A 12,027-nucleotide genomic window follows, 5' to 3' on the forward strand; every position below is an offset into this window, starting at 1 on the left:
CGTTCCCCCGAAAATCGTGATAGTCTATAATTGAATTTCGTGTAAAGTAGTTACGGGCGCCATGCATATAGTTTATTATTATATCAAAGCATAGCTGGCAGGGCTACCCTCCATTGAATCCCATCATTACATGAAGATATGCCAGGCACGACACACTAATTTCGAGATAACATCGGTAATGGGGTTTAAATCACCGAGGCGTGACCAACCATGCTATCATAACCATGTAATATGTGACGTCATGACGAAAATTACTGCACAGCTGAGAGTAGGATTCAAAGAGACCTGTATATGTAACAATGATGAGGACGATTAGAAAGTTCGGATGGTTGTGGTAAGGGGGATGGTCTCGGTGATGTCGACTGGGTACTTCTCATCAGTTAGAAGTCACGGTACTGAGTGCAACAAACAATAACATAGCACACACCATAGCACACAGACAAAAACACGAAAAAATACCATGGCGACATATTTAAAGCAGGAAACTTCAAGTTTGTCTATCGAACAAAATCTACAAAAAAACCTATTATCTAATAAACCGTAGCTTTTGTGCGATTTTGGGCTCTACATTACAAAATTGTATATATTTTTTCTATATTATTTTAATGAAAAAAATGCAGTAAAATATGTTGAAGAAAGTTAGCAGTCACAAAATCCTACTCCAAGTCATTACGGTAAAAGCCATATTTTAGCAAATCTTCATGAAAATGTCCATCGTCTATGAAAAGGTTGATATTATTTTCTTTTTAAAACCATAATACAAACAGTCATAAATGCAATAGCACCCCCTTTACCCAAAGCCGATACGAAACACAATAGCAGTTTCACGGTACAACTTACTATGCCTGATCATGTGAAGCTGGTATTTGTTGGCCAATTACAAGGCTACCACTACAAAGTGGAAATTAGCCAACACATCTTTTAAATTTTACCGAATTCCAATGACCATGGACACGCCATAACAAAACCGGCTTACCATGAATATTTATTCGATTTTCTCCACGTTAACTACTGTAGGCGTATAGTAAACATATGGCTATTTACAGGAAGGTGTTTTTGACCAAAAATAAGATAAACATCTAGATAAATATTTATATGTAGGAATCAAACCAACTTCCGGTGTGGAGAGAAATCCTAAACGGTCTATTAATGTCAGAAATACTATGGAAGCGGTAGGTGGGATGGCGATACAGCTGTAGTGGCTGTGCCAGTGACAGACAAGGCCACTATCTCTTCTTATCACGGCTGAACATCAACGTTACCAACATTTCCTGATGCTCATCTAAAAAAATCAGGACAAAACAGTATAGGATGCAATAGCACGTAACCTGAATGATGCTAGCGTATAGCTGATGTGTAGCATAGATCGATAGATGTTGACGTCAATGAGTGAAATGATGCGGCGAGAATCGCTCGCGTTTCGAGAGTGGGAGGAGATCCATGAATCTTTACTACATTTCTTCTTATCTTTGAAAGTTACGGAAAAAACGTGGCGTGTATTAATAGGGCGTATGAGGAGCTGATAGTCATTAAAGATAGAACAACAAACATCTGAAGTGGCAATAACGCTAAGCAAGATGATAATGGGATGCTTCGGTCCCATCCCTACTGAGAACGTCTACTACCTAACCAGAACGCATTTCCTTTGATTCGAACACAACAGGAAATGGAGAGAAATTCACACCCCATGCTAGAGCGAGCACAGCCCTGGTACAACTCGGGCACAAAGGCAGCCTGATATGTCTGGCAATCAGAAACTGCTGTTGTTCAGGCATGTAATAGTTGTATAACTAACTTTCTTGACAGCAGTACCTATAACCCATAATACTCATTATAGTACTATCGGTATACTTGCTTCTGTAATCAAGGTGAGAGGGGAAAGAGAGCTCCGTGTGAACCGTGAATACTCTCAAGGCAACACGAAATCTTCAACGATAATTATTAATCCAACAAGGAAAGATCATCTGAAACGAACTTGACAATGGAACTTTTCAGTTACTATGGCTATGGTATTGTTTAGTAGACTGGTATATCTTATCCCACGTTTTGTATGGGTCTTAATAGATAGGGAACAATAACATAACAGTGTCGTATTTGTCTGACCTTCGTATTCTATTTGTTCGGGCTTTCAAGTTTCAATACATTTCTAATGTTTTGGGACTTAAGACAAAAGTATGGTGTAATATTCATCTCAAAGAGCTTTGCTATTTATTAACAGTTTTTTTTAACATGAACATCAACTTAAACTTAAAATTCGTTCTAATCCAGCCAATTTCTTTAAGGGTTGCTTTGTCTGATAGATCAATTATAGTAGTACATCACAGGATCAGCCAATCAAATGCCATATGCAGCGGCACAACTAACGACGCCATTTTCTGTTATGACTGGAAAAAAATGTTAAAAATCAACGAAAAACCCTAGTTACAAGCAAGACGGAACTTTTAAATCATCATTGTTTTGATGCCTAAAGTGTTTCTGAAGTTTGAAATTTCATACATTATGGACAAAACTCGGATCTCCCTATCCAATGAAGTGTCCGGCACCGTCGCAAACAATCGACGCTGGTACAAATGTCGTTGAACTTCCTGGTTTGGGTTTATTGGTACCAAATTAGTGGTGCATTGTGGGAAATAGAAAACCACTCCTGCTGTAAGACTTACGACACGATGTAAACGACACTAAATTGGAACAAAACCATGCAAGGTTTTTTTGTGGAACACATAGTTTGTCAGTGTAATCTCCAGCTCTCCCCACCGGTTTCATTAAAGTATACAAATATGTTAGGAGTTTTCCTTCTCAATACAATGTGATATTATAGTCTGGTGAGTGGTATCAACTGTGTACTATTCCAAAGTGTCCGTTTGCCATCATTTCGCACACAAGAAACCAAATGCAATGATATTTCATCGATTCGCGATCTAAAGACACAAAATAAACTTTGCACAAATTATAAGCATTTTTTTAGGTTTCACGTGACCGTCGGAATCGCAGACGTTTGATACATCTTCTATCACACACTATAAGCGTGTTACGTGATACAGGAGTATACCGCCGAGTTACGAAATATTGTCAATTTGATACAGATATATATGTATTACCACCAAGTTACGAGAGAGTGTCAGTGATACAGACGTATTTATTACCAAAAGGTTACAGGAGAGTGTCAGTGATACAGATGTATGTATTACCACCAAGTTATCAAAGACTGTCAAAGATTGTAGGCGACGCACACAAAAATGGTTACCACGGCGAAAACGTGGAGGGTATCGATCGCACACGGCTTGTTTACAGCCGCGCGTACTTGTTTTTAATCTTACCCTAGTTTACCATTATCTGACGGTTCCCTCTGGGTTAGGTCTGTTACAGTAAACAATACTGTATAACCTCTCAATCCCATTTTCTTGTCAGAAGATACTATCAAAATCATAATACGATAATATTACGTTCGTATAAGACATACATGCCCATGTGCGGCGTTTGCCGTTGAAATGAGCCCTTCCTAAATAAAGCTCAACAACACGTAAGCGTCCACACACCCATTCTAACTAGTAAACAACAACAAATACTGTCCAATATAAAACACTGAAACAGAAGCAATATCCCTTCCGCCCCGCCGGGTAGATCAGAAGACGTTATATTCCGCCTCGCCGGGTAGTTCCGAAGACGTTTTCTTCCGCCCCGCCGGGTAGTTCCGAAGACGTTTTCTTCCGCCTGACCGGGTACTATTGTGACAAGCGGAACCAATCTGATATCAACAGCGTTCTGATGACATAGTTCAGTACCCATACCAGATGGTCATCAGCAATGCATGGGTCTGTCAGGGTAACGTTTGCCAGGAAGGGTGTTAGACAGGGTGTAACAAGACCACTTCGAGCAGGCATCACTGCATGCACTTATAACATCTGTACAGAATAAAACAAAACTCAAAACGTGCAATAAGAATATAAACATGGACGAGTAGACTCTCTGTTTACCAATGACCAGTCTTTAGACCTCTTCCCATTTGTTATATTGCACTCCATCGTCGACTGATTGTAAAGAGAAAGCAGTGTTGCTGCTATCCAGAAATGGAACATTTAAGATAAAATGGGATATGATATTTAGAAATAATTCAACAACAATGGTTAGGTCATGTGGTCACGGTAATAACATTCGATTAGGTTATGTTGTCACGGGAAATGACTGTTGTCGACTTTACGAACGACATCCTCAATTTAGTCTTTGTCTTGCCACGCTGTTATCTGGGTTATTCCAAATAGTTCGTTTAGATATCAGATTTATAATGGGGTGCTATAGGTCTTCTGATACACCAAGCAGACAATGATCAAAGGGTATTATTATAGCATGCATTGTTTAAAACTTGACACAATGTCCTTTATATAAATACTTAGTGAATACACATACACCCATACAGATTGGTCATTAATCACAGACGACAATGGGGTACATTGATATACCCCCGATACAAACGTCAGCGTTATAATGGTACATATTCTGACAGGCCTTATCTCGACACACGCTGGAGGTGTGAGTTACATCATATACATGTGTCTATTTATGTTTGAGAAAACATTTTAGGTTGTAACAATCTAACTGTAAATAACTAATAGATGAATCCTTCACAGAGATTGAGTTCTATACGTTTTAAAGTGGATTTGTGAACACACAATAATTGTTCCACAAAATGAGTAGGCCTATTTCAAAGTGATAACGTGAGCGAATCTTTAAGTTTATGAAATATTCATCTGTTTACGGAATGGTCAGTTTGATAAAAAATAATAATGAAAAGAGGGGGTCAAGTTCGCAAGAGTGCTCTTAAAAGGGACAATTGTCAGTTCCGACATCAGGTCGGTAATTTTTTTCTCCGCTTCCTACTTTCCTCCATACCTAAAACTGGTAAGTCCTTAACTTAACCTGACTGTTGATAAGACGTGAAACCAATCAAACGTACCAAACTGTTGAATGTTAACAAATCACAACTACCGTGGGGTAATTAGTCTGTGGGACTGACCCGCGACCTGTCGTAAAGTGGAAGTATTAACCAATAAAAAGTAATCAGTGGACTTCTTTAATAATTCACGACCTGATCAGCAGTAGGAGATACGCCACCTCTAATGAGATGGGTGTGACGTCACAGGAGTGGAAATGAGGGTTACCACTATCGTATGGTACCTAATACCCTTCACACGTAATGCCCCCAGTACTTTTATATAGTCCGAATTCTAGATAACGTTGACAAGCTCTATGAAGGTACATTGTTCTTCTATATACTCTAGTTTCCATACTGAATTCTCACATAAATATATTGTTTTATCATCATAGGTCGTGATATCCTCTTGAGTTCAAATGGTTAAAATTCTTGTGTTCGATTAGAGGTATTGTGTTCGATCCTTGCCGAAGGTAGCGATTGCAATATATGAATGCTTCGCTTACAGGCGTTCGCTTCTGGTTTTGGAGAAAGGTATAATAACCTACCCCTGTTATTTGACCCTGTGTTTCGTTGAATTGATATTGGCATAAAGATTATTACGTAGTCAGTGCATCTTGTAGTCATTTTACTTCAACAATTTTGAATACATCTAATAACATTTCCCATTCAGGTGACCTTACTCGCTAACTTTATAGATTTTTAGTCAGGCATGCCTTAGGCATTGCCTGACTATAGGCATAGCGACCATTTGAGAAAAATACTTTCACTGCCTTTTACTACCTTCAGTGAAATCAATGCGCTGCTGAAGATAGTCCCTGGCTTTTCAGTGATTTCGAAGCTGTATTTTATAGTCAGCATCATTCAATGCGGAAGAAAAATGTATGAAAATCAAAATGAAAGTTTTAGGTAGAAGTTATTTTTTCTTTGATTTGTCTTTATCAAAGATATGCCAAATATCCGTGCTTTTTCAGATAAGAAATGGCTGATCAATTTCCCTCCCTGAAATAAAACCATATACTGGTAATTGTTTTCGCTGTTCCGCCAATGGAGCCTGTGAATAGCTTAGACAACGGCTTCAGATTAATGCGCCTCGTGTACTGTTACATTGGAGGCCAAGTGACAAACGCACATGCTTGTGTGTATTGTTTTACTTATTCCGGTGTACCTGTTTACACTGGTTCCTATCCAGTTTAACATTCCTGGAGCTTTAAGTTGCTGATAAAATTTGGTTGGTGACAAATGTCTTTTTCAGACTTTGTAGACAACATGAGGCATAGCACATTTTTTAGCATAAGTGTAGTAAATGTTAACAAATTTTAAAATTCTAAATGTAAAACCTGTAATGAATTTATGTTTGGTTTGATTGACATTACTTTGAATCTTTGAATGATCAATAGATAAAATAGTTATAACACAGAAAGACGTCTATAATCATGACTCATGAGTGTGACCTATTTTTCTGAAATTGTCGCATAACAATAACAAGAGGCCCAAGGGTCCACCTGAGTTCTGATGCATAAATAAAGAACAAAGTGCAAAAAAAAAAAAATAGAAAATATCTAAGACATAAACTCCCCGCCGCCATATGAAACTAGCACACTGAAAGGTGAGAAAGCAAGGGCAAATTCATCTTGTGGCAATTTATATATTGATCCAATTATTATGGAACCTATACACCTAAAATAAGTTGACTCCTTGTAATATTTTGACGCACGACGACGGACAACAGACGACAAGAATAGGTCAACTGAGACTTCGTCTCAGGTGACCTAAAAACGACATTCAGGAGAAACAACAAACAAAATATGGTCATTGTTAGTACATTAAATTTAAATAATACTTAATATTTAAATATTATCATAGGACCAAAGAAATTGATATCTGAGATGAGTGCGAAACTTACTGATCTTGCATTTTTGAATTTTCAAAATTAGGTCAGTGTGACCTACTTTTCTACATATTGTAATAGAACAATAAGAATTGATATCTGGGATGAACAAAACACACCGAACATGAATTTGGTAAAATTAGGTCAGTGTGACCTACTTTTCTACATATTGTGATAGAACAATAAGAATTGATATCTGGGATGACCAAAACACACCGAACATGAATTTTGTAAAATTAGGTCAGTGTGACCTACTTTTCTACATATTGTGATAGAACAATAAGAATTGATAACTGGGATGACCAAAACACAACGAACATGAATTTTGTAAAATTAGGTCAGTGTGACCTACTTTTTTAAAAATTACCACAGGACAATGAAAATTGACATTTAGGGTGACCAATAGATGGTGAAGGGGAATTTTGCAAAATTAGGTCAGTGTGACCTAATTTTCTATATATTGTTATAGAACAATAAGAATTGATATCTGGGATGACCAAAACATACCGAACATGAATTTTGTAAAATTAGATCAGTGTGACCTACTTTCCTAAATATTGTGAAAAACAATAAGAATTGACATCTAGGATGAATCAGTAGATGATTTATTATGGATACTTCTAGTGTAGAATAAGTAGATGATTTATTATGGTCAATTTATGTGTAGAAATCAGAAGATGATTTATGATGGATACTTCTAGTGTAGAAATCAGTAGATGATTTATGATGGATACTTACTGTGAAGAAATCAGTAGATGATTTATGATGGATACTTCTAGTGTAGAAATCAGTAGATGATTTATGATGGATACTTCTAGTGTAGAAATCAGTAGATGATTTATGATGGATACTTCTAGTGTAGAAATCAGCAGATGATTTATGATGGATACTTCTAGTGTAGAAATCAGTAGATGATTTATGATGGATACTTCTAGTGTAGAAATCAGCAGATGATTTATGATGGATACTTACTGTGAAGAAATCAGTAGATGATTTATGATGGATACTTCTAGTGTAGAAATCAGTAGATGATTTATGATGGATTCTTAATGTGTAGAAATCAGCAGATGATTTATGATGGATACTTCTAGTGTAGAAATCAGCAGATGATTTATAATGGATACTTCTAGTGTAGAAATCAGTAGATGATTTATGATGGATACTTCTAGTGTAGAAATCAGCAGATGATTTATGATGGATACTTAATGTGTAGAAATCAGTAGATGATTTATGATGGATTCTTAATGTGTAGAAATCAGTAGATGATTTATGATGGATACTTCTAGTGTAGAAATCAGTAGATGATTCATGATGGATACTTCTAGTGTAGAAATCAGTAGATGATTTATGATGGATACTTCTAGTGTAGAAATCAGCAGATGATTTATGATGGATACTTACTGTGTAGAAATCAGTAGATGATTTATGATGGATACTTCTAGTGTAGAAATCAGCAGATGATTTATGATGGATACTTCTAGTGTAGAAATCAGCAGATGATTTATGATGGATACTTCTAGTGTAGAAATCAGCAGATGATTTATGATGGATACTTCTAGTGTAGAAATCAGCAGATGATTTATGATGGATACTTCTAGTGTAGAAATCAGTAGATGATTTATGATGGATTCTTAATGTGTAGAAATCAGCAGATGATTTATGATGGATACTTCTAGTGTAGAAATCAGTAGATGATTTATGATGGATACTTCTAGTGTAGAAATCAGTAGATGATTTATGATGGATACTTCTAGTGTAGAAATCAGTAGATGATTTATGATGGATACTTCTAGTGTAGAAATCAGTAGATGATTTATGATGGATACTTCTAGTTGTAGAAATCAGCAGATGATTTATGATGGATACTTCTAGTGTAGAAATCAGCAGATGATTCATGATGGATACTTCTAGTGTAGAAATCAGTAGATGATTTATGATGGATACTTACTGTGAAGAAATCAGCAGATGATTTATGATGGATACTTACTGTGAAGAAATCAGTAGATGATTTATGATGGATACTTAATGTGTAGAAATCAGTAGATGATTTATGATGGATTCTTAATGTGTAGAAATCAGTAGATGATTTATGATGGATACTTCTAGTGTAGAAATCAGCAGATGATTTATGATGGATACTTCTAGTGTAGAAATCAGCAGATGATTTATGATGGATACTTCTAGTGTAGAAATCAGTAGATGATTTATGATGGATACTTCTAGTGTAGAAATCAGTAGATGATTTATGATGGATACTTCTAGTGTAGAAATCAGCAGATGATTTATGATGGATACTTCTAGTGTAGAAATCAGTAGATGATTTATGATGGATACTTCTAGTGTAGAAATCAGCAGATGATTTATGATGGATACTTCTAGTGTAGAAATCAGCAGATGATTTATGATGGATACTTCTAGTGTAGAAATCAGTAGATGATTTATGATGGATACTTCTAGTGTAGAAATCAGTAGATGATTTATGATGGATACTTCTAGTGTAGAAATCAGTAGATGATTTATGATTGATACTTAATGTGAAGAAATCAGTAGATGATTCATGATGGATACTTCTAGTGTAGAAATCAGCAGATGATTTATGATGGATACTTCTAGTGTAGAAATCAGCAGATGATTTATGATGGATACTTCTAGTGTAGAAATCAGTAGATGATTTATGATGGATACTACTGTGAAGAAATCAGCAGATGATTTATGATGGATACTTCTAGTGTAGAAATCAGCAGATGATTCATGATGGATAATTCTAGTGTAGAAATCAGTAGATGATTTATGATGGATACTTCTAGTGTAGAAATCAACAGATGATTTATGATGGATACTTCTAGTGTAGAAATCAGTAGATGATTCATGATGGATACTTCTAGTGTAGAAATCAGTAGATGATTTATGATGGATACTTCTAGTGTAGAAATCAGCAGATGATTTATGATGGATACTTCTAGTGTAGAAATCAGTAGATGATTTATGATGGATACTTCTAGTGTAGAAATCAGCAGATGATTTATGATGGATACTTCTAGTGTAGAAATCAGTAGATGATTTATGATGGATACTTCTAGTGTAGAAATCAGTAGATGATTTATGATGGATACTTCTAGTGTAGAAATCAGTAGATGATGAATCAGTAATGATTTATGATGGATACTTCTAGTGTAGAAATCAGCAGATGATTTATGATGGATACTTACTGTGTAGAAATCAGTAGATGATTTATGATGGATACTTCTAGTGTAGAAATCAGTAGATGATTTATGATGGATACTTACTGTGTAGAAATCAGTAGATGATTTATGATGGATACTTCTAGTGTAGAAATCAGATAGATGATTTATGTTAGTATAGAAGTTAATAGAAGAAAGTGTTGAAATCAATCAGTAGATGATTTATGTTTGACAAATAATGCGTAGAAATCATTAGATGTTGGATACTACAAGTATTGAAGTCAGTACATGATTTATAATAGATAATATCAGTGTTGAAATCGATAGATGATTTAAAATGGATACTGCATGTGTAGTAACTAGTATATCAGAGATGCATTGTTATGTTTAACATTTAATAGAATTTTACAGTTAAACAGATATGGTTTCCTTATGCAAAATAAGATTTTTGTGTTATTTTCAATTTGTAAAATTACAAGTAAAACATATATTAATCACTGGATATTAACTTCTGTTGAATGGCAGAAAAAATATACATTTTTAAAAATTTTCATTGTTCTCAAAAAGCTGGAACATACTCAGTTTTTGCATCACCGCACTCTCTTGAGCTGTAGGAATTTACAGATCTTTTTTTATTTGCAATTGTTACCTCAATTTAACATAACTAGCAATGTGTTGTCAATAACATTCCAATGAACATGTAAAATAGCCTCACTGACATGATAACAAAATGTATGTTGAACTTTTTTCTTAGCTTTAATGATTTTATTTCATCGCAAGATGATTCAGCAATAACAGTGAAATCTTAAAATTCATTTTGTAATACATTATACAAATGTGTTTCATGATGATAATCTGCTTAGATGTTCCACGACAATACAGTATCTTTTTCAAATTTTGTAATAAAACTATTAGTGTAAATAATAGTGTTAATTGTTTATTAAATACTTGCATGTACATTCCATAAAGTTACCTCTATCACAACTGCAGTAAATGCTACAATATATAATGAAACATTGTGTGATTGATACAAGAAGTTAACCGTTATTGTCACAAATTTTGACCACCACATGACCTGATAAAAACAGCAATGAAAATCTCTAATTCTCCATCAGCTATTACTGTGCCTATGGGAATTCTTATTTGTAAAGGATATTAAATGAACAGTACCCCGTATTTGATATTGAATGATATCAAAGATATTTTATTAACACTCGGCATATTGTTTTAGTATAAGATAATCAAATGTGAAAAGAACACTATTGAATAATTTTGTTGACTTGTCTGACTACATTGATAAAAGCATGAGGAAATTAAAAGTATTACCGTAGTACATTACCTATTAATGCTACGTGTATATATGACCTATATCGCTAGGCATGCCTGACTATGAGTACTTTCAGTACTTTGATTTAGATTTAGAGATGTGAGACCGAGAGCCCCTGTAATACGCCCTTATTGCACTGATGAGGAGATGAATATCTTTTTATGAAAAGCCGTCGACAGCCCACTGGTTCAGCATTAACTTTGTTCAATAGATGAATTCATATTTCTACTACCAATGTTACAGACTATAAAAAACACAAACGTCGATAGGAATTTTTGTATGGAGTCTAGCGCCTCCCCGTGGGTAGATCTGATATGTCCATTAACCTAAAACTTACGGCAATGTTGACCTAACCAAACCAATGTACCTAGAGCAAACTGGTCGATAGCCTTCATGGCAAGTGCTATCGATGTCTGAGCTATTGAACTTTCCCTTTCAGTCATTAAATAAGCAATTCACGTTAAAATAAACGTTAGGCATTGATCTAGTCGCATTACCCAAGTCGGATTGTTACCACAGGTCTTCATCTCTTTATCGCGAGTTTTTTTAACATTAGTGGCAGCGCGTTATGAATGTTAGGCCTTCTTATGTGAAATCTGTGTTAGGGGTGTTAAGTGAAACTCACAGCACACCAATGACAGACACCTTTCTGACCAGGATTTCATCTAAATGTCGACAGTCTTCTTCCGCGCGCACATTA

Source organism: Argopecten irradians, chromosome 12 (genome assembly GCF_041381155.1).
Source record: "Argopecten irradians isolate NY chromosome 12, Ai_NY, whole genome shotgun sequence".
Taxonomy (NCBI): domain Eukaryota; kingdom Metazoa; phylum Mollusca; class Bivalvia; order Pectinida; family Pectinidae; genus Argopecten; species Argopecten irradians.